Source organism: Perca fluviatilis, chromosome 23 (genome assembly GCF_010015445.1).
Source record: "Perca fluviatilis chromosome 23, GENO_Pfluv_1.0, whole genome shotgun sequence".
NCBI classification, from domain to species: Eukaryota; Metazoa; Chordata; class Actinopteri; order Perciformes; family Percidae; genus Perca; species Perca fluviatilis.
In genome coordinates this window covers 19514621-19537720 of record NC_053134.1, presented here as the reverse complement: position 1 = coordinate 19537720, position 23100 = coordinate 19514621, and the positions used below count along the sequence as shown (strand labels likewise).

General features: G+C 41.9%; 1 long non-coding RNA gene across 1 annotated transcript in view; it reads right to left on the bottom strand.

Moving 5' to 3' along the window:
* LOC120553618 overlaps positions 1-13646 on the bottom strand; it is a 34969-nt gene extending 21323 nt beyond the window's left edge. The window contains exons 1-2 of the long non-coding RNA XR_005638191.1: positions 13336-13646; positions 13171-13229 (exon numbers count right to left, since the gene is read on the bottom strand). This is a non-coding gene — a long non-coding RNA (uncharacterized LOC120553618). The remainder of the gene's footprint in view (positions 1-13170; positions 13230-13335) is intronic.
* Positions 13647-23100: the final 9454 nt, after the last annotated feature.

Genomic DNA, 23100 nt, shown 5'->3' with positions numbered 1-23100 from the left:
TAAATCAATGTTACCAACGTTATATCGCTGACGGACGGTGTTTCCGCACGGAGCATTATTACTGTCGCACAGACGCGGCTCAGTCTGCTGCTGGCGACACTGTCTATGTGCCAGAGCGTAAATAGCGAGGGGCTAGAGACAGGCTGGAGAAAACGACAGAAAGTGTCCAAAGTTTGGAATCAGTTCAAACGTAATTAAAACTAAAACTCTGTACAGTAGCCTATGTCTACTGCAAAATGGAACTAGCTTACCACAATAATAGCACGACGTCAGTGCTTTAGCATCTCAACAGAAAACATGGAGTCTAACTTAATCATCCATTCCACGAAGCGGACCCGACAAAAGTAAATAACAGTCGTATGGACGATGAAACTACACCAAACACAACAACTACCAAAAACAAAGACAAGAAAATAGGTAGTGGTGACCACGATCTGATCTAAAGAGCTGAGGCGTTGACTTCCCTTCGGGAAAACAGCTGATTGTTGTGCATCTCTCTCTCTCTCTCTCTCAGCTGATCAACGATCTAATAGCATAAGTGTAACAGAGCTGTGTGACATTATAATCAAAAATAAATGAAAATAGGTTGAGTATAACTAATATTTACATATAGGCCTACTGTATATACAGATCAGTCTCAGGTTGAAACTCGTAGTTCTGAAAGTTAAAGGTCCAATATGTAATATTTGTACTGTAATAAATCCAAAAATGACACCAATGCCTCATCAGATATTAAGGAAACATGTTAAACTGAAATACTATCTTTTCTGACAACAATGCTAATTTCAGTATTTTTTCTTTTTGAAATTTACATTCCGTGACGGAATTTATGTTTATGTTTTGATCTGTGTGTTGTTATCAACGGCCCAGTTTGACAGCCAGGCCGGGTTGCCAGATATACCTGTAAAAACGTAAACCCAGCGCGCTACAGCTGTAACGGTAGTACAGCCATGAAAGCAGCAAACAAACAAACAGGATCAATGGAGATAGATTCTACCCGACCTAAAAAAGAAAACAGCATGTTTCTAACAGTTGCGAGAACATAACACCCCGTGGTAAATAATGGAGATGTATTTGAAAGATGGAGACAGCGCGCCCTTAAAGGGCGCGCAGAGTTGGCTTATTTTCTCCTGAACCGGTAAGCATTAGCTTCAGGCTAATTTATCACAGCTACTAGGGACGAGCATTTTTTGTCATTTCAACATTTGTGTTCTCACATTGAATTATATAGCTAGAGTACCCGAGTTGGTTACTCGCAAAAACAATTGAGACACAGCCAGTAAAGTGATCCCGACTGGTCCTGGCTAACGCCGCCATGCTAACTCTGCTACCTGTTAACGTTACCGGAGAACCAGGCAAGCAGCCCACGGCTGTTTACAGCGTGTAGCCCTCGATCAGCGGCTGGAGCCGACGGTGTAGTTATTTTAAGCCACGCAGGAGGGGCTGTAAATCGGAAAGAGAGGACTGTGAGTTTGCAGTGTGTTTAGCGATTTTTGCCATAATTCTAAGCCAATGAAGTGTGTTCCGTCGGTAAGGTAGTGGTATTTTTAGCGTTTCGTATTGTAATTCTAAGCCGAGGAAGTGTGCCTGACTGGCGTGTGGAGAGGACAGTGAGGTTGTTGTGTTTTTAGCGGTTCATGCTGTAATTTTAAGCCGAAAAAGTGTGTCTGTCAGTTGGTTACAGAGCTCCGCGTGAGCACGGGCTTTTATGACTGTCAATATAGCCAGCATCTACCGTTAGCTACTCCGCTGTGCTGTGGAGTAATGTCTGGCTATGTGAGAAAAGTGTCTAGCAACGTTGTTGTGAATGCTGCGGTCTCAGCCTGGCAACCCCCGTGAACTTCGAGTCTGGGCAGGAGGGGGCGGGGGAGACGACTCTCCAGTATTTTGAATTGGTAGTGCAGTAACTATTTTAACCGCTAGCTGCCAGTATTACACACAATATTACATATTGCACCTTTAAGTTGCACAACTTAATGTAATGTTTGTGTATTTTAATGTATGCCTTAGTTTGAGGCTGATATCATTTAAAAAAAAAAATCTTTAAAAACAATGTAATATGGCACTTAAATGCACTTAATATGTTTAGTTTTTTGAGAGATGATATTGTAAGCAATGTAGGCAATACAAATGTTGCTTTCTTCCGAAAATGTTGCTTTTTTCCCCTAGTTTTGGTTGTTTAAAAACGCAAAAAACCCATTATCCGATTAATCGATCGATAAAGTGCTAGATTAATCGATTACAAAAAGAATCGATAGCTTCAGCCCTACAGTCGGGTGATGATTCTCTGTGGGTTCAACACTTTTTCACATTACACACAGTCATTTGATCCATTGTTAGTATAAACACAATTGGTGCAGCTTCAATAATCTCTGTTGTTGTAGTCAACTGTCTGAGTCAGGTTCATACTGATACAGCTGCATTTCCAGGCAGTTTCTGAGGTTTGGGGTATTTGTTAGTGTGTATTTTGAAGGGCAGGAGTTGAGGTGTGAGGGCTTGAAGTGATGAGGGTAGAGATTTATGAGCACAGACACTGACAACAAACCGCCAGAGGCTAAGCAGTTTCCCTGCACCTGGTACATTTAGCCAGTTTTACGTTTGTAGCTTTACTTATTATCTCTCAAATACTAATTTTCAGGAATGCATACTAATTTAGAACTGGTAGCAGCACATGAGCTACATTTAGAAAACCTGCATATGGCTCCAGTGTCAAACACCTCAGGAGTAATCCCCAACAAATTGCCAATAAGGAAAGAAAATTGTTGTCAAACACTGGGCCTGGATGAGTGCAGGCTGGTGGAGCACTAACCCCCAGGGATTTTTTTTAATGAGCCACAGGAGGAGAAAAATGAGCAAAGGTGACCTTGCGAGTTTACTTTTTAACTCCAGGTGGTTTCCGCTCATCCTGTCAACACTATCTGATGCTCCAGCATGGTTGCATTCCTTCACTGTATGCAAAGAGAGCTGTGACATGGTGGCTGGTGTTGCTGGCAGCCCGCAATTATCTTTTCAATTAGTTTGAGCCCATTTGACAGTGTCTGGAAAGCCCTGTCAGAGTGGATATGAATAAAGACATGCACAGCTAGCAACACAAGTGAAAACACATTACATAAAAGAAAGGTAGACAGAGACAGTTAGGGTAAATTAGGGTAAATTATAGTAAGAACTGTGAGACTACAACTACAAAGGAAGATCCACAAACATGAATAACCTAACCGTGAAGTAAAAAAAAAAAAGATATTTGTGCCAACAGCCAACTAAAATGTACAGTATTGTGTCCAAAACCTGCATTGTGACTCAAATCTACATTTGCAGTTCCATGGATACATTATAAAAACTGGATACAGGGTTCGAGGCGGAGCCCCATTCATTCCTACAAGAGTTGCGCATGAAGCCATCATGGAGCCAAAGGCTACTTCCAGTTTAGTTCCCTGCACGCCTGCTTGCCGAGCTCCGCGATCTCGCGGTCTGCAACTATAAGGGCATCCTGTCTGACATAGGGCTGTGCAATTAATTGAATTTCAATTTCGGCTCCCAACGATCACCAAAATAGTATAATCGAGAAAAAACGATTATTTTGCCATATTCTGTTTAGCAAGAACGCTCTTATTTTGTCTTGTGTTCTGAATGACACGCGCATGCGCACATCCACACGTGCACATCCGCCCCTCTCGAAGCCAGTCAGGGAGGCAAGTCGTGTGCATATCCGCTGGAATTTAAAAACTCAGCGCGAGTAAAGATGGCAGCAGCGTTTGGTGAGCCAAAAAAGGCTAAACCAACTCAGTTGTCTGGGAATAGCTAACGTTAGCTAACCCTGCGGTCCCTCTGCCTTTGCCCCCCCCCCGCTGTAGTATACTGTCTATAGATGTTGTGTTCCCCCGACACGCTGTATTCACTTACGGTTTAAAACTTTTTCCAGCTTAGTGGGGGTGCATAGGCATACTGCTTAAAACCAACATGAAAAAACATATTTTATTCTGATCCAAAGACTCTTTCTGTGAGATAAAAGGACACTAACAGATTATACCCTGGACACTATCCATTATATCCAAATGTTAATGAGTAATAAATAATCGTGATTTCAATATTGACCAAAATAATCGTGATTATTATTTTTTCCATAATCGAGCAGCCCTAGTCTGACATCTGACGCTTGTTGAAGACATAAAGAACAGAAATTGTCAGGCTTGTCTCATCCTAAGCTAACCAATGAAGGTGCGTCTCCTCTGAAAGTGTCCAAGTGAAACAGTATGCTGCTTTTATTTACCCGCCACCGTGGCTGGTAGGTTGGGCAAATTCACCCACCACTGCACAAAATTACCGCATTTGGCAGCTGCTAATTTCCATCCCTGGATGTGACGCTTAAAATAAATAAATAAATGTATTCATTGATTAACAGACGTATACTGTATGTGTCCAAGACAGATTTCCTTCAAGTTAATGAAATCTTATCTCTTTCGCAATGCAAGTCTATGGGAAAAAGTATTTTTGGGCCAGAGGGCATCACGTGATTCCACTGTTTGGCTACTATGTTCAATTTGCCTCAAAGCCCGGCAGGCGGTAGGTTTACCAGATAGCAATTGTTCGCTTTCACACAGAAATATCTAACCAAATCTGTTAACATTTGCTAATATTAGCCAACATTAGCGACTGGTTATACCAAAACACAGTGTATACTGAACTACGTATGGGTGCGTTTTGTTGCTTGTGAACTCAACTTTTCATTTTTAGGAAGAAGAATGTGTAGAAAGTGTTTTACCTTATGGGCTGACCCTAAAAAGTAGCTTATATGGAATGTCTCACAGACAATTCTTCAATTAATAATCAGCAGGCATTACACACAGCTGGAGGCAGCTGGTGAAAGCTGGATTTAAAAGATTGCACAAAACCGTATTGATCCTCGTGGGGATAAAGTGCAGGAGCAAACAGTGATAGCAAATAGAGAGACCGAGAATAAATGTCAACATTTGCAACACTAGACTATATCAAGTAGATACATATAAACGAAAAGTGTAAAAATGAATACATAGCCGTACATACAAACGTAAAAACGTAGCTTTCACAGCTGTGAGATGTGTGTAAAGACAAATTCTAAAACCAGACTAAATAAAGCTAGGCTCAGTCATCAGTCTCCACCTGACCTTTGACCTCCTAGAGAATCAACACTTCAGACACTCCTGGGTCAAACAAGCTGGCTAGTGTGTGCTTGACCCCCGACATTGAGCCAAGAGACACACCCACAGAACTGTCTATTTAACACCTCTGTTCGATCAATAACTGTTTTTTAAAAGCCAATATGGATACGATAGAAATTTCCATTAGCGAGTATTTTGTTTAGATTTCGGATTTAGGTAGAAATAAGACCTTAAGATTGGAAAACATCAAAGAAGAGGCACGACCAATTAAAGTACATGATCTTTTTCATATTTAAAAAGGTCAGGTTAAAAAAAAGGTATGTAAGTCAAATATCTGACCTGTATGTAGATGGGAATCTAAATACCTTTGAACATCCTACTAGTAGATAAGCAATCCCAAGAAACCAGTTTTTAAATACCTCCAGCTTAGGGCTGGGCGATATGGAGAAAATCAAACATCACGATATTTTTGACCAAATACCTCGATATCGATACGATATTGTAGTGTTGACTATTGGTGCTTTCACAAAATATTGACACAATGAGATTTTTGATAAATAATCATCTGTAATGTGGATATAATGACTAAGTGGGTAAGGCAAATAATAGAACATTTAAAACAGTCTGGTAAGTTCAGAAAATGACATCACTTTACTGTGATGCAGCTTTTAAAACCAGGAAAACCAGAAAAACACTTATGCCATATTACCATATTACGATATCCAAAATCTAAGACAATATCTAATCTCATATCACGATATCGATATAATATCGATATATCGCCCAGCTCTACTCCAGCTAAGGAGCTTCATAAGATCACAGAACCACTCCTTAGGGGAGCCACCCATGTCAGCTATAGAAAAGACCATCCTATGTTTTATGGATTCTCTAGGCCAGTTGTCTGTTATTTATGCTTTGCTGCTTTCCAAATCACAGGACAATTCATACTCAAAACTCAACGCCTGCAGAGGAGAATTTGAGTGTCAAAACACCTGTTTACAAGCACAAACACAGACTATTAATACAGCATTGAAATTCATAAAATATAAATGGTAGGGGTGGGAGAAAAAAAAAAAAAAATTGTACGTATCGTGATTTTTTTGTGGCGATTTTAGAATTGATTCTTTTCCCTAGAATCGTGATTTTTTTTAATTCTTTTTTTAAACCAATGATTGACCTAAATATGTTCCGTTTACTGTACATCGGACCGCCGACGGCGACTACATCATATCCGTTTCCAGGGAAACCGAGCAAAAGCAGAAAAGGCATTCTCTACAAATGAAATAAATGTCAGACTGACTGACTGACATGTGATGCACATTTTTAGAAAACCATCAGTTTTCAGAAATGTCTCATGATATATTGTCTCTAGAAGTGTTTTATTCATTTCTTTTGTTTATTGCAGGAAAAGAAAATCCTAATACTCAATACTATTGAATCGCAATACTTCTAGAATCACAATTATACAAATCAAATCGTCAGCCATGTATCGTGAAAGAATGAAATCGGGATAAAAAGCATATCGTCCCAGCCCTAACACCTGTAAGACACATCAGTATAATTATAATATCCTTGACAACTGCACAAAATGCAATAATGTGGTTGGCACCCTGCTGCACCATGTGCGGGAATGTCCAAAAATCCAGTCGTTCTGGAAAAATGTTGTAAACTTGGTCTCACGTACAGTGGCTATAGAGATCCTTTCCTGGTCAATTCACACCAGGCCGCAAAGCAGTGGTCTTAAACAATATGTGCCTACTACAGGCTAGAAGAGGGATCGCACTGAGGTGGAAAAGTATTGATAGTCCTACATCTGCAATGTGGCTGTGAGAGATGGCGTCCTGCCTTGCTTTAGAGAAAATAACCTATATAGTCAGAGGGAAGTTAAGTAAATTTGGAAAAATATGAGACACTTTTATGCAGTTCCTGGACAGTGATCAAGCTGAAATGAATGATTAAAAAGGGAAAATAGCGAGGAGCACTTCGTTCTACTTATGTACATGAGGATGGTTAAAATATTGATAGTATGAATTATATAATTATTATAGTTGTGGTATTGTTATTACGGTCATTATTATTAGTGTGTTCTTATCTGCCTGTTATATAAACGTTGCATATATAATGAGAAATATCTATTTGTATTTTATCGATATAAGGTCAGATGTGTTATTTCAACACTGCAAGTGAAAATGAAGCGTCTCTCTCATGGGGGGGGGGGGATTGTGATACAACAGGATTGTGACAAAAAAATAAATATTTTTGGAGCCCACCACCCACCTCAGCAAAAGCAGTTCTTAAAAAAAAAGGTGTTTTTGAAGAAAAAAGGCGTGAGCAATGCTGTCCCTGGGAATGATGGGAAAAGCCTCATGCTGACAGCGAGCAAACAAACACTAAAGGTTTTTAATTTCAGGCCAAGCCTGCTGTCGACAGCTCAAACAAATGAAAGCAAAGAAAGGAATGAGGACAGGGGGGTGGGGGGGGAACGGAGAAGAGGAAGACTAACATGACACAGCGCTAATCGAGCCTCTTTCTTTAAAAAGAAGAAATAGTTCCCCCACCCCCCCTTTTTGTTGATGCTGAGAGCTCTTTGTAGAGACCTAATCTGATAACAGGGTGTGAGTGTTTTCATAAGTTAACCTCGCCACTATTTACTGAGACCCAGAGCCGCCAAATGGTGTTTGTGAAACCTGCTGTGCTACATTGAGTCTCACTAAGGGGAGTAACACTTCCAAACAAAAGTTTCATCTTGTACGGATTATTGGCCGACATCTCAATTGGATTTTCAATAGCTTCTCTGGGTAAGGAAAGTTTTGGACCGCCACAGTTTATATGTTGGCTGGAATGTCGTAGCAATTAACTCATACTTTCTTCATGTGTGCCAGTCATTAATGAGTACAATATGGACGGCCGCTCCACATGCGATGAATTCAATCTTTTTTTTCTCATGTGGATTTAGGATTCTGGGCATTTCAACTCCAACAAAGAACACAGACGGAGATGAAAATGGTCACATACAAACATAAAAAGGGAATTTGGGTGTTTATTAGCCACAATTAGAAAGCCACATTTTGCATCTAAGTAAGTAAAATATAAAAATAAAAAAATAAATAAAAAGAGTTTCATAAGCTTCTGCATTTCCAACTGTGAGTCTGACAATCAAAATGGCCCAATACCGTCACACACAGTGAACCCTGTGAGCGTGTTCTGGCAGGCAGCGTTGTGCAAACAGCGCTGCTTTTTAGAACTGAGCTGTAGAATATTTATTGTTTGGTTAAGGTTTCAGTGAGAAATTATGACATCAGTCGGCGGCAAAGGAGCAGTTCGGAAAGCTGGGGGGGGGGGGATTTCCCACAGACCAGCGCTGTCTGAGCCTGATCAACGCACTGAAAGACTGAATGTGAAAGAGTGTTGATGGATTGTTCGTCTTTGGCTGATTCCCTTTCAAACTCCACAGCCAAAAAAACAAATGTTTGCTATTAAAAGCTATACTGACATTTTTTTTTGTCAAGAGTTGTATTGTTGTCAGAGTTGTAAAGCCTCTGAAACACCATTAGACGATCACTGGATACTAAATCTCTTGACTGGGATCGGACTGATGAAACTCATCAAAGGACTCATCTTGTAGGACAGTCATTTTTCTCTATTGTTGTCGATGTACGATAGGCTTTAAACTGCTCAGCAAAAGAGACATGGTTTGTAGACAATAAGACAGCAGTCGATGGAAGAAATCTCTTTTGAATAAACTGCGTTTACATTAGGGCTGAAACGGTTCCTCAAGTAACTCGAATAATCTGATTACGGTACTAAAAATAGTCGACGCAAAATTCTTTGCCTCGAAGCTTCGTTTAATCAATGTTACCAACGATGTACCGCTCGCTGTGTTTGCCGCACGGATGATTATTACTATAGCACAACGGGCTGACGCTTCTGTGGACAGAAGGCTGACAGAAGGATTACAAATGAAGGAAGAGAGCAACAATAGTGAGGGGCTATGAGAAGAGACAGGCAAGAGAAAACAGCAGAACATTTGGGGTCATTTTAAGCGCAAAAACTCTGTACAGTGTGTCTATTTTAAAATCAAACTAGCTTACCACAATAGCAGGGCGTCAATGCTACATCATCTCAGTAGAAAACATCCAGTCTACTCCTCCATTCCACCAAGCGAACCCGACACAAGGTAACTAACGTCTGCTGCTCTCGTCCACCGCGCTGTTTAACTACAGCTTGCTAAGTCTGCAAATAGCGATGTTTTTATAAACAGGCTAAAATGGAAGCTGTCGGTTTGTAGTCTAATTGTTTATTAGTTTGCTACGAATCTTGAAATCTGGACAAATTCTTGTACACTTATGGTGCGTTCTTTTTGTCTTGTAATCGCGACTAGTAGCTCGAGTGTGACGTCACATCCATGTCGAAAAACGAATAACCGCGGGTTGTTGCGTTCTTTTTGTCACACAATACTACGAGTCGGAGAAAAGATGGATTTTTGTAACATTTAGGATTCTATTCACCCAGTTATTGACATATTACACAAATATATTTCACAGTTTGATACATGAAAATTACGTTTTGATTAACGTTAACGTTAGGCTCCTGCTCTGCTTTCTGCTCAAGACTCGGCTTAAAGCCATTGTTGTCATATAGCAACCGAGCGTCTCTAGCCAATTTCAGCTGCACAAGCTACAAAATAACTAATTAGGCGGTATTTAACTCCTAATGAGACTGTAGCGACATGCCTATAGGTAGCAGTATACAGTGCTATGTGTACGACTTCTTCATTTGGTTACAACAACGACAAAAGTGCTTAAAATTGTAGAAAACCACAATGTTTACTACGTGTGATGCACGACATAGCAATCTTTGAAAGTGAACTCGGGGTCCTCCGAGTTCAGACGACTTGACGAGTCGTATATACGACCTCGGTGGCGTTCTTTTTGCAACTTCCGGTTCGTAACTCCGGAAAACGACTCGTAGATCGACTTCGGTGGACAAAAAGAACGCACCATTAGCTGCTGCCCCAGACTCTCTGCTGGAGCGGTTAACCTCATGGCTACTTGATATGCACGTGAATGAGGTCATCGGACCATGCCGGTGATGTCTGCATTTTTCATTCTTTCTCCTCACTCAGTATTAGCGTTCCGAAAATGTGTTCCCCAGAACAGCATAGTTGAAAAGCCCTGCTGTAAGCTTTGTACAGTCACATTTACCTGGGCTTAGTGAACAGCTCTTTCTCTTCAGCCGACGGACCGGCTAAAACGCAGGTCTTTGTATTCATTTTGAATGGGGGTAGTGCATTTAGGCTGCGGCGGGGGTTGCCACAGGGGGGACACTCAAAAAACCGCAGCAGGCCTGCAGCAAAAAGCTGAGACCAAACTCAACTTTTGGAGAAACGCAACCCCACGTCACACTGAGGTTGTTTTGAGCTATGGTTTGAGGCGGTGTGTGAATCCCGTACAGTAAACGGGAACACAAGTAAGTTTTAAAACACTATGAGGGGGCCCCTGGTTAGCTCACCTGGTAGAGCGGTGGCCCATATGTAGAGGTTTACTCCTCGACGCAGTGGCCGCAGGTTCGACTTCGACCTGCGGCCCTTTGCTGCATGTCATTTCCCTTCTCTCTCCCCTTTCAAGTCTAAGCTGTCCTATACAAATAAAGGCCTAAAATGCCCAAAAAATAATCTTTAAAAAACACTATGAGGGTAAAAAACGGAACACAAGCACTGAAGTGCCCAGGAGTTTGTGTAATAGCTGAAGGTTTTCCTGCAACAACTGATGTGATTTATATTTTATGTCTTGCTCTTCTCTTTTCATTCTCTCTCTGCCGTGAAATAAAGCTGCATTTAAGTGCGGTCGAAAACGTTGAAATCTATAAACGATCTGACAGAAACGGTAATTGTAAAATATAAGCTTGGGGGGTTTAAGCAAGGGGGTAAGCGTGCATCTGGAAAGCGTACCTCCAATGGGGAGATTCTAGGCTAACAAACCATCACCTTCCGTTAGCATCCCATTGACGGCCATTCAATTTGACGTCACTTTGACAGTGAATAACTTTACATCTGAAGCTTTTAAAGACTCCATTTGTCCATTGTATATTTCTAAAGAAACAACAATGTATAAAAGGCTCCATTACCTTGTACCTCATTGACACTCCCTGACCTTTTTTGTGTGAATGTCCCTTAAAGGTACAATATGTAACATTTCTGCTTTAAAATGTCTAAAAATGACCATACCTATGTTATATATTTTTATGAGTTGTGTTCTTACACTATCCCAAATGTTTCCACCAAATGTCAAACCCAGAGAAATCTGTTATTTTATTTTCAGACACGGCACGTTTCCTTTAGTCGCCCGTCAGTGGCGTCATATAACCTTTCACCCTCCAGTTACTCTAACTTCCGTCAGAACACTGGCACCAAGATGATACATTCAGGAGTAATTGTAAATCATACAATGTCACAGAAAAAAAATACTTGTAACCGTAATACTGCTTTTTTTTGGCCATAAAGCCTCATTTTGTGATTAATTACATCCCACTTTTTATCACAGTAATACAACAGATACCTTATTTATTTTGAAAGTTCAATATTGACAAGTAGCTAACATTGATGCTAATGCTTTGTGGGTAACATTATGAGGTTACAACATCATTCAACACGCTTTAGTATGACTGTTTCGACCACAGTTAACAGGACTGGGCTAACCCACGAATAACTTCACTAGCAACGTTAACTGTATAGATAGACGATTAATCTAATGCTAAGTTAGCCAGCTAGCACACCCCGGTCTGTCTGCCTCACTCCCCCGGCGCAGAGACTCAGTCGGGGATGACAGCTGACAACAGCCCCGGGACATATAGCTAGCTAGCTATCGTTAGCCCCCAGTCAGCTATCAGCCAGCTACTTTTATTACAGCAACCCCCCGGCCAGAACTTATCTCCAGTGCCTGGTGCTTACGACGCTAAGGCAGTTTAATTAAACGTCGGGAAACGGACCATATCAGACCAGGCACCGAGTCACAACAGCGGCCATCCATAGAGTTAGCTACATCTCCGCAGCGCTAACGGTGTATGTGCTGAAAATCTCCTCCCTGCCGAATTTCTCCCCTCTTCGCGTTAAGCTGTCTTTACGGTTAGCTAAATTAACCCGACAAAAGGTGAGTTAAGCACCAAAACGAAAAGTTAAGATTACTGAAAAGTGAAGGGGAGATAATTCCGGGCAGCTGGGAGATGTTCTGCTGCTGCACAACCGGCATCGAACGTCCTGGCTCGCTGTCGCGGAGATTCCCCCGACAATCCCCACCCACACCTGTCTCTCAGTCTCGTTTAGTAGCTAGCTAGCTAGCGTTACAACAAACCCCGTCCGCCCCGGTGTTGAAACGATCCAAAAGGTGACACTGATATGTGAAATATTTTGTGTTTTAGCTGCTGGCTACTGTTAGCTTGCTGGCTCACGAGCTAACTGGTCAGCTACAAATAAAAATCTAATCAAGAAAAACGTAATTATGTTGGGGAAACTGCAGCTATTTTATTAGAATGAATAAACGTAACGTGAATAAACTTGAACGGGTAAACTCGTCCGTGAACTGATGAATTCTAACTGTCAGCGAAGGTGTTTAGCACTTAAAACTCCCATAATTCCACGCAACTTCCCAACGTCATCAAAAGTCCAGTTTTACCGTCCATTGTTTTGGTTGAGAGACCCCTAGTGGCAGAAAGTTACATATTGTACGTTTAAAGAGCCAGAGGCATTACAAAATTTTTTAAATAAAATAAAGTACTTCGTCCGAAAGAATAAGGGGCTTGGTGGCCCATGCGACCTGTGCTTAAAAATATTATCATCTATCCCTGTTATTGTTTACAATTTAGGCAATAAAAATGTTGCTTTTTCTAAAGAGGAAACCTCTCTTTTTTGCTGTTTACTATAAAGCAAAAGTATTTCTCATCCGATAACTCGATTAATCAATGGAATAATTGGTGAACACTTGATTACTAAAATACTCGATAGCTGCAGCCCTAGTGTACATATTGTACCGTGACATACCTGACATTGGGCTATGAAAAAGAGGGAGATTTTCTGGCTCATCATGGAGTGGCCTAACCCTACACAACAGACGAATACAACAATGTAAACTAAATGACTTTTAATGAGACTCAATCCATAGCAAACCAAAATGTACAAAAATGTGAAATGTACTGTGTGCATTACCTCTGCCTTCCTGACTTTAACAGCCTCCGTCACACCTCTCACGAGGAAAGAGCCGTTGTTGTTAGCATGCCAGCCTGTTCATGTTCATAGATATATAGTTCATGTTTGCTATAATTAGCATATTTGCTAACGTCATTTTACCCGCGTGTTCTACGCTAAAGTCTGCCCGACATACTATACATAACGCACGGGGTTCGCTGACGTAGAAACAGGAAGGTCTCGCACCAAGAGGACAGGAATTCTGATTATTTTTTGGAGCCGTTTCATCCATTTTCAGTTCAGTTGACTGACTCAAACCGTTTGTCTGACACCGTTCTTAACTCAAACCTGAGCTTGAACGTGACGAGTGACGCACGGCACGTCAGACGAGGTTGTTTGGGTTGGGTTGCCAGGTAGTACCACGTCATATCCCACAGTCTGAACATATCACAGAAACTGTGAAACACCCATTTGAGTCATATCACTATAAAATCGGGAGATTAGCAGGACAAATGACCAATCGGGAGCAGGGCAGGAGAAATGGTTAAAAGCAGGAAGACCGCATACATTGGGAGTGTTGGCCGGTATTAGCGACCGAGCTGAACTAGCCAGATAACTGGAAAAACTCTTGTGACTGAAGGGTAGGCTACTTGCATATTCCCAGCTGGCTAGCCAGTTAGCAGTTAGCTTGTCAGATACAAATATTCAAGCCCTGCGAATAGTCACCATGTTTAGATAGGATTAGTCTCGCTTTGCCAGACCATCCTCCACAGCGACACGAAGGAGGGTCTGGCTAGTCCACACAGCATTCCAGGATGCTGCATTCCGGGACGTGCTCTGGTTTATTAGCATTTCTTTAAAACAATCATAATCATCATGGGCGGCGCTAAGCTCCGCACGGAGCCGCTGCAAAATAGCCTCAGGAAGGAACTTGTTTTGGTGGAACATTTACGTTCAAAAGTTATTTTAGACGCCCACCATCGTTCGGGAGGGAGGAGGACAAGCTGAGGGCTGGCCCCTCAAACCCCGATGTGACCCTACTGAATGCAGCCAGGGACGATAGCAGCGTATGATTTGGACCAGAGGCTAATTTTTTCCCCGGTCACCGCACCCCTGCGACTAGACCCCGTGCTCTGGTCTAACTCCTGCCAACTGGCCTACATCATAGAATTGACAGTTCCCTGGGAGGACGCCATCGATATGAGCGCAAGAAGCTGCGTTATTCCAACTTAGCAGCTGAGGCAGAGGACAGAGGCTGGAGGATTAGGGTGCGTCCGGTGGAGGTGGGGTGTAGGGGCTTTGTGGCCAGCACAACAGCGAAGCTCCTTAGGGTGGTCGGAATCAGGGGACAGGCTCACAGACAAGCCATCAAAGAGATGGCCAACACCGCCAAGAGGACGAGCCATTGGCTGTGGCTGAAGAGGAGCGATACAACCTGGGCTGCTAAGGCGAACAGCTAACCGTGGGACACACACCCAGGATTGATCAACCTGTGGTGGGCCTGCCTCAGCAGAGGGTGTATTGTGATAATTGGCCGAAACACCCTGTGATGCTGGGGTACACAACTGACGATGTGTCCTGCTGGTTAAGCCTTATAGCAGCGATCCTTCAAAAACTCCCGAATCTGAAGTGGTGCAAATGCTAGGGATTGTAACATCTAGTCCTTTCAACGAACATTAGGCTAGTCGTGCAAGAGAAAACTCAGATTTGACAGATAGTCTAGTTAGCTGTCTCAATTTACTCTGCGGAGATCTGAGGAGCAGTTAACCATAGTCCTTATTAATCAAAAAGACATGCATCCAGCGTAATTTCCTGCGGCACTGGAGCAATCCCGAAAGTGCAACGTCGTGACTATAGACTAAGATAGGATCAAATTTACTGTGTAACTAGCTGCTATTGTCGACCAATCAGAGTCTGGTTTAGGATTCACTTTGTGTGACGAACCACAATGTGAGTTTTAGAGGAGGCGCAATTGTATACAAAGTCAATGGAAAGATGCATTTGGATGCAAATTTGCCTAAGAAGACACAAGCATACAACTTGAAAATGTTTCTAATTGAGCAAAATCTTTTTTGTCATTTACAAAAGTCACATTTATCCACAAAACAGCGTACATAATATAGTAACATAAACACAAGGGTTTAATCCATAGACTGTAGTCTATGGTTTAATCCCAGGGGAATTACATTACACAACTATTTCCTGTTTCCAGAGAAATATAGTACCGGGAAAACGGCAAAAACTAGTATGTTCTCGGAGTAAACCAAATAGGCGGCTACATACAAAATATAAGTATTACTACAGAAATACAAAAGTGTTTGGAATGCTAACAGAATATGGGATCTCATCTTAATACAATTTAACTTCCAAAATACTTGCTTTAACAAATGAGATCAAAATTGTCAAATATCACTTTTATGATGCATACAAAGTTTATGTAGCGTTTATTCTAATGTTAATTAACATAAATGGTGTTCTTTTGCCTTAATAATTATTAATACCACCAAATAATACTCTAAAGCAGTCTGGGTTTTGGAACCCATAGGTCTATGCATATTTCTGCTTTTTGCATTTAGTGTTGCTAGAAATATGACAAATCTGTTTTGACTGTAACTAAAGTTATAGCCTACCTTAAAAACAATTCACTTTCCCTAATCCCTAACATACTTTTTCAGTTTTTGAACTCTGGCATTCGTTACACTTTTAAATTGACTTGATTGGAAATGGTTTAAATAACTGCACAGTATAATACAAATTTCAGACAGAGTGTAACTTCATATCAAAGCAGAACATCATGACTGATATTTAATGGCTCCATATATCAGTCTAACTCGACAAAAAAAAACTGCTGAGAAATACAAAAATAATCCCTCACAGGCTTTAATATGTCATGTGCTCGCAGGCCCACCCAGAAGAGTGACTGGCGCTATTTGTCTTTTTTCATAAGCTATTTTATCATCTGTTCTGTTGTACTGAAAACTTACACACGTCCTCCCACACTGACTCAGCGAGCTCCAGATGGAAAATGGAGCCATCTTTCAGCCAGCGCCAGGATTGGCATCTTTGCGCTTTTTTCATAACAAAGATTTTCAAATGTTTTCCAGACTGGATGGCAGCAGCCGCTGTGTGGCGACTGCATCAGCGTCTTGGATAATGTCTTGGCACCATCAGGTCAGTTTCTGAAACATAAATAAGGCTGTTATACGTTCTGGCTGGCAGGCGGGGGCTCCAGCTGGCCTCCAGCTTGTCGTTTACGGTGGCCCCTCCCTTGGACAGGACATGGGGCCATTCACATGATCTTGTTGGCTGAAAATAGGCGGATGTTTTGATGCCATGGCTTCATTTAAAGATTTTTTTAAGCTGGCAAGCCTTATGGCCCTATAACAGGGGTCTTCAACGTTTTTTAAGTACCCCTTAACTGAAAGAGAGATGGAGCAGGGACCCCCTACTACATATATTGTATAAAATGAAGTTGCATATTACACTGGGCCTACAATAACGTGTGGGGCCGCCTAAAGCCTTTGTACATACCTTTTTTTGCATAGAATACTAAGCTATTAAAATAGCCTAATAATTGTTGGCATGATTTTATAAATCACGTTTTAATGTTACACATACATGTGGCATAGTGAATCCTTAGGATGAACTGTATCCGTGGATGGCCTTAGTGACTACTATAGGCCAGTAAGCCTATCATCAGTGGGGATTTATATTTGCCATTGGGATTTTTTAATATGCATTGACTCTGAGGATCCCCTAGGCCATGATTTATGGTGCTATAAACTCCAATCACTACAAAGCATTAATGAAAAGGGTAATCTGCTATGTGTGTATGGTTTCAGAGAATAAAAGAGACACTCAAAGTGAAATGAATAATGATTTTAAAGGAAGGCAAGAGGAGGTATTTGCGTGAAAAGAAGTACTAAAAGTCAAGGTATAGGTGGGAAAGGAAAAGAGGGAAAGAAAGAGAAGGAGGAAAAGGAGGAGAGAAGGCCTGCAGAGGCTACGTCTATCCTGGCCTGAATTACTATCATTATTGTAATGACTCTGTAATGTTTTCTTTCCTGGACCAGTAATTGTTACCAAGCCCGCTGTTCAGAGGTGCAGGTGGACAAATTGCTGCCGAGCATTACTTTCCATCATGGCGAGGGGAACATAATCATTTCCACCATCCAGGCCTCAAACTTTCCCCCCTCTTGATCGAACTGTTGGCATTTGTGACATTTTGAAGCACAAAAAAACCTGATTTCATGCTCAGTTGAAACTGGTTGTAGATACCTTAAACTTATATATATATATATATATATATATATACAGAATCATTTAAGATCTTTTTAATATGGAAAGAATGCAGAATTTTCCTGAAAAACTGCCAGTCTCCAGCTCTTCACATGAGCCTCAGTTGTGTTGTATCTGCATGTACTGACCCTTTTAAACTTCCACGGTCCATATAACCCATATGAACCCCCGCCCACCACCACCTGCGGCAAACTGTCCATGACTCTTAAAACCAGCCAGATGTTGCTTTAAGTCTGGGATTCCTCAGCGGTTTCATGACAAGGACTCGCAGGATTGAAGCAAATTAGTTTAGCTGATGTAAGAGGATTTTTATTGGTAGGACTGTATTTCTTTATTTAATCTATGTGCAAATGATATCTCATTAAAGTTACCTAATTAGTGAAGTAATGGAAATAAGAAACTAAGGACGAGAAACTAATTTGCTGGATGCAGTAAATGAGCCTACTTTGGAACAGCTTTAAAGAAAATATCCATCATGTTTCTAAGAAAATGTCATTTTATTATCCTCGACATAAATTGTCCATTTCCACTTTGGTGAGACTGTTCCTACATTTCCCAGAATGCCTTTCCTACTACCCCCCAGAGAACATGTCTGGACTTGTCGCTTTCAGCATTTTTAAGAAGTAGGAGAAGAAAATGATGAAAGCCACACTACACACATCAGTAGAGCAAGATTTATTTTTTTAAGTTAAAGCATTATCAACATCACTGCTCACTTACAATTCCACATGTCTTGTGGTTGCATTGCATTTTGGTCTATTTTATGCCACTGTTGTTGTACAAATTGGTCTCTGTGGCTCTCCTGCAAGGGATTTGTCACTGTAAGATTGCTTTGATCTGTGCAAATTGGTGGGTTTAGAAAGAAGCCTTCACTTTTCAATTCTAAGGTGCTGACACCAAAACCTGACATTAGCTGTTGATGTTTTAGATTGCCGAAGCATTTTCTGCTATGGCCAAAATAGCTATGGAAACGTTGAATATACAGGGACAATAGCCTGAGCAGAGAGAGAGTATTTCCCAGCAGCTACATAGCACTGCGTAGAGTAGACACATAATGCAGTCTCATCCAAGGTCTCCAAAGAACTGCATTCCATTTTCAGACATTAATGCGACTCGTTTTTCTTCCCACCAGCGACTTTCTTCTCAGTCCCAGATGGTCCTCCGTTGAGTTCTTGAAAGTCCTGGCAGGCGAACATACATCAAAAGGCGAATTCCACGTCTTTTGAAAGTGTTGTAATTACCAGTGGGAAAGCAGCACATATGTGGCGCACACTGCATCAATCATACAGTAACACCTGATTTTAATCACCTCGCCATGGCTGCAGTGATCGTTTTGACACCCACAAAATCACTGAGAGCTAAGAGGAAAAGTGGGATATTAAAAACTGTAATTTTCAGAGAAAAAGCATGACGGCCACCAGCTCTCATAGTTTTCATTAAATGGCAAAACACCCTCACATGAATCCATTGTTTTATTTTCCTTCCCTGCAGTGAATTTGAAAAATACGTTTTTATTCAACACCACAAATAAAAACACAAACATTGTATTCAGCTTCAGGGGGAGAAGTTCTGCATTCTCAGACTTGACCACAATGAAATGGTTTTCAACCACTGTAAATTGTGGTGTTTTTGCATTACACTTCCCAGAAATCACCTGTCAAAGTCTTGTTTCTGGCCACCTTGTGAATGTAAATCCACTATTCATTCTCCTTTTAGCTTTGTTTGGGTCTCCACCAACTCCTAAGGGAAATATCTGACTCTTAAAGGTCCCATGACATGGTGCTCTTTGGATAGTTTTATATAGGCCTTAGTGGTCCCCTAATACTGTATCTGAAGTCCCTTTCCCGAAATTCAGCCTTGATGCAGAATTACAGCCACTAGAGCCAGTCCCACAATGAGCTTTCCTTAGTATGTGCCATTTCTGTGTCTGTAGCTTTAAATGCTATTGAGGAGGAGAGAGGGGGGGGGGCAAGGTGGAGGGTGAAGGGTGTGGCCTTGACCAACTCCCATTTTGCTCGTTTGAAAGCCATGATGTCTCTCTCTTTCTCATGGGTGGGCCAAATTCTGTGGGTGGGCAAAGCAGAGAAAGGGGAGGTAACCTTGCTCCTTATGACCTCATAAGGAGCAAGAGTCCAGATCGGCCCATCTGAGCTTTCATTTTCTCAAAGGCAGAGCAGGATACCCAGGGCTCGGTTTACACCTATCGCCATTTCTAGCCACTGGGGGACCATAGGCAGGCTGGGGGAACTCATATTAATGTTGAAAAACCTCATAAAGTGAAATTTTCATGCCATGGGACCTTTAAGCTGCTACATGCTCCACTATGTTCACCAGCTAGTCGCTAACTTGTGGGGCATCATTCCCATATGTTATTCTGCAACCCCTGGCTTATTGTCTTTGGCCCTCACCCACCACAGCGTAAGTCACCGAGCCTCACCATGCTGTATGGGACATGTTTCTGGTCAGTGACTCATGCAGCATGTTGAACCATGTGAAACCACAGCTTTGTGCCCTTGTGTTAGTCTGCCAGGAGGCCTACAGTACTGTCGGAGCATGCCTTACAAGCCGTTTCCATGCTCTCTCTCAGCGAGCAAACTTGCAAACAGCTGCGTTTTCCATCAGAAGTGGTTTCTGGAGATGTTTCTCCCCCATCATCCTGAGGGGGGAGGGGGGGAGGCAAGGCTGCAGATAAAAGTGAGATGTGCCTCGTACTCAGCGGTACGGTCCATTCACACGTTTATTAGCAACAAAGTCTTGAATCATGCAGACTAAGATTTACTGCCGGTGGAGACAAGTTGAAGAAGGTCGCCATGGCCTATGGGGCAAACCCAATCAGAGTGTTTTCTCAACTAATGAACTGTGAGATGAGTCACTTAAACTCACATTAAAAGAACGACTTTTTGCGTAAGGAAGGTTGGCCTCGTTCTGACTTCAGGTTCAGTCTTAAATGTGTGCAGTTTGTTAACTTCATGGGGGCTTTGAAAAGAAAACACATCATTCATTCTACTGTACAGCCACACCTCCAATATACTGTGTGTGTATTCACTCTACCACACAAGCACAAGTATGTAAATACAAGATTTAATTTTTGTGTTTACATTGTGATACTGTTGTCAGTTCCTTAGGTTAATTTAGAGGTTAATAAATTGGATTAAAGCCAGTGTAATGTCAAGTTTTACCCAGAGGGCTTCTTGACTGAAACAGGAAGCAGCATCAGAGTGACCTCTAGTGGTTTCTCGTTTGGATTTGGGGAGAGGAGGCTGATATTTTCTCCAATGTAAAGAAACCAGGACAATTCACATATAAAAAATATGCTGTGACACATATTGCCAGTTACCAGTCACAAAATATTACATTTTTGTGTGATTGCAATAAATTGCAGTGACAAAATACACAAGAGAAACATGTTTTGTTGGCCTGCACCAGACACCAGTTTTTTTTTTAATACATGCACAATGCACATATTTGCATTGGTAAATTTGACGATAAAAAAAGAGTCTGACCGGGTTATCTCTGCAAGCGGACTACCTTTGTAATATGCAAATAACTCACTTCACTATGGCTCCTCTCTTTAAGTCACCAAAGTTATAGAGTGTGTTCAGGTTATATTCTCTGTGTGTTTACTCGTTAATTGCCCGCTGGCTCAGGCCGTGAAGAGTACCCGAGCCAGTAGCTGATCAATAGTGTCGGGTGCGTTGTTAAAAAGCTAGATAGCGGGCTGATCCTGCCTCGCCCGCGCGGTGAATAATGAGTGTGATGTGCGGTGAAAGATACAGGGTCAGAGACGTCCTCACCCTCCTGAATAATGAACCCCATGCTGAGGTACCGCCGGCGCAGGTTAACTCAGGGGACAGATAATTAGACAGAATGCAGCAAAGGTTCAAATGTGTTCTCATTTAGATTTAAAGTTCTGCTCTGATGATCAATGGCCACACGGAGACATTAGTTTGTTTATGGGCTCTTCTCAGGGCCCAAACATTTGCTTGGTACCAGGAATCAAACATGGCTTGATCAAAATCTCTAACTTGTCTAATTAACCAAGGGCTATGTGAGTTATGTGGCCTTTAGTCTCGCATTGCCAGACCTTCCTACACAGCACTGTGGAGGAGGGTCTGGCTGGTCTACACAGCATTTCCGAGATGGGTGCCGCTGCAAAATAGCCTCGGGAAGGAACTTGTTTTGGCGGAACATGTGTACGTTCAAAAGTTGTTTTAGTCGTGCAAGAGAAAACTCAGATTGGACAGATAGTCTAGCTAGCTGTCTGGATTTACCCGGCAGAGATCTTAGTCCTCATAAATCAACTGGAGTTTAAATGCCAACACAAAGAAAGCGTAAGGTAACGGACATCCGGCCTAAGTGAGTGACATCTGGCGAAATTTCCAGCGGCACCGGAGCAATCCCGGAAGTGGAATGTCGTGGATATTGGCTATGTGGCCTTGGTTCATAACCTGGGCTGCCTGTAACTGGACAGTTTGAACCTATAATGAAATGTGATTTTAGTCATTGTATACAAAGCAAGAATGTAATGTGTTTTATCTGGTGCACATGGATTTATTATTTGTATTTTTCATGTTTTAATATGCACTGTCCCTGTCAAATAAACATGAAATTAAAAATCAAACCTCAAAGAATCAAAAATACACTGACAAGACTGAGTTTGACCGAAGAAATTCAAAAGTAGGTGTACTTGTAGCCAAGGCTTGTAGCTCAGCATCCATGTTGCTCAAAGGACAACATTGCAGTTCATCGGCTCAAACCTCTTGACCTGCCATTTACAGGACAGTAAGGCTATTTCTACCCTCTAGCCCACTCTGCTGTCCCAATTATTATCTACTGTGTCAGAGACAGGCAAATATCAGCCAAAGAAAAGGCCTCAATCCTCCCCTCACACAGGTCCTCAGTGAAGAAATGGTAATCCCCTCGGTTGTGGGTGTTCAGGTTCAGTTGCTCCACCGCTGCCAGAACTGAACCGTGACAAAGCCGCCAGATTGGAGGAGGGTTATCTGGACTTGCGACGCAAGCGATGGGACGAGAGGTCAAACTAAATTGGCTCACCAGAGATAGGAAGTCGACCCTTCAGGCAATCTCCCGCTTCTCCCTTCAATGAATTGGGAGTCCCAGTGGCCGCCCGCCCGGCTAGGAAGAATACCGACCACATCTCACAAATGGGGCGGATAGGAGAACGAGGTGATCCGCTGATGTCCTTGGGAGTTTCGAATGACAAAGAATTCAAAAGCAGGAGAGATTTTGGTCTCAGGGTTAGACTCGTGACCAGTGTCCAAACCACTTGTCTGACCTCTTGGACTAACAGGCTTATTCTTGTGACCAAAATGGCTTGTAGAGAAAACATCTTAACTGAACCGCCAGACTCTTTCCTCTTGAATGCAATTCTGTTGTTGTTATGTTGTCTCACTTAAAAACTATGGCCATTGTTAGCTAACAAGTTTGCCAAATCAACCTTATAATGTTGTGTTAACGTTGATTGTG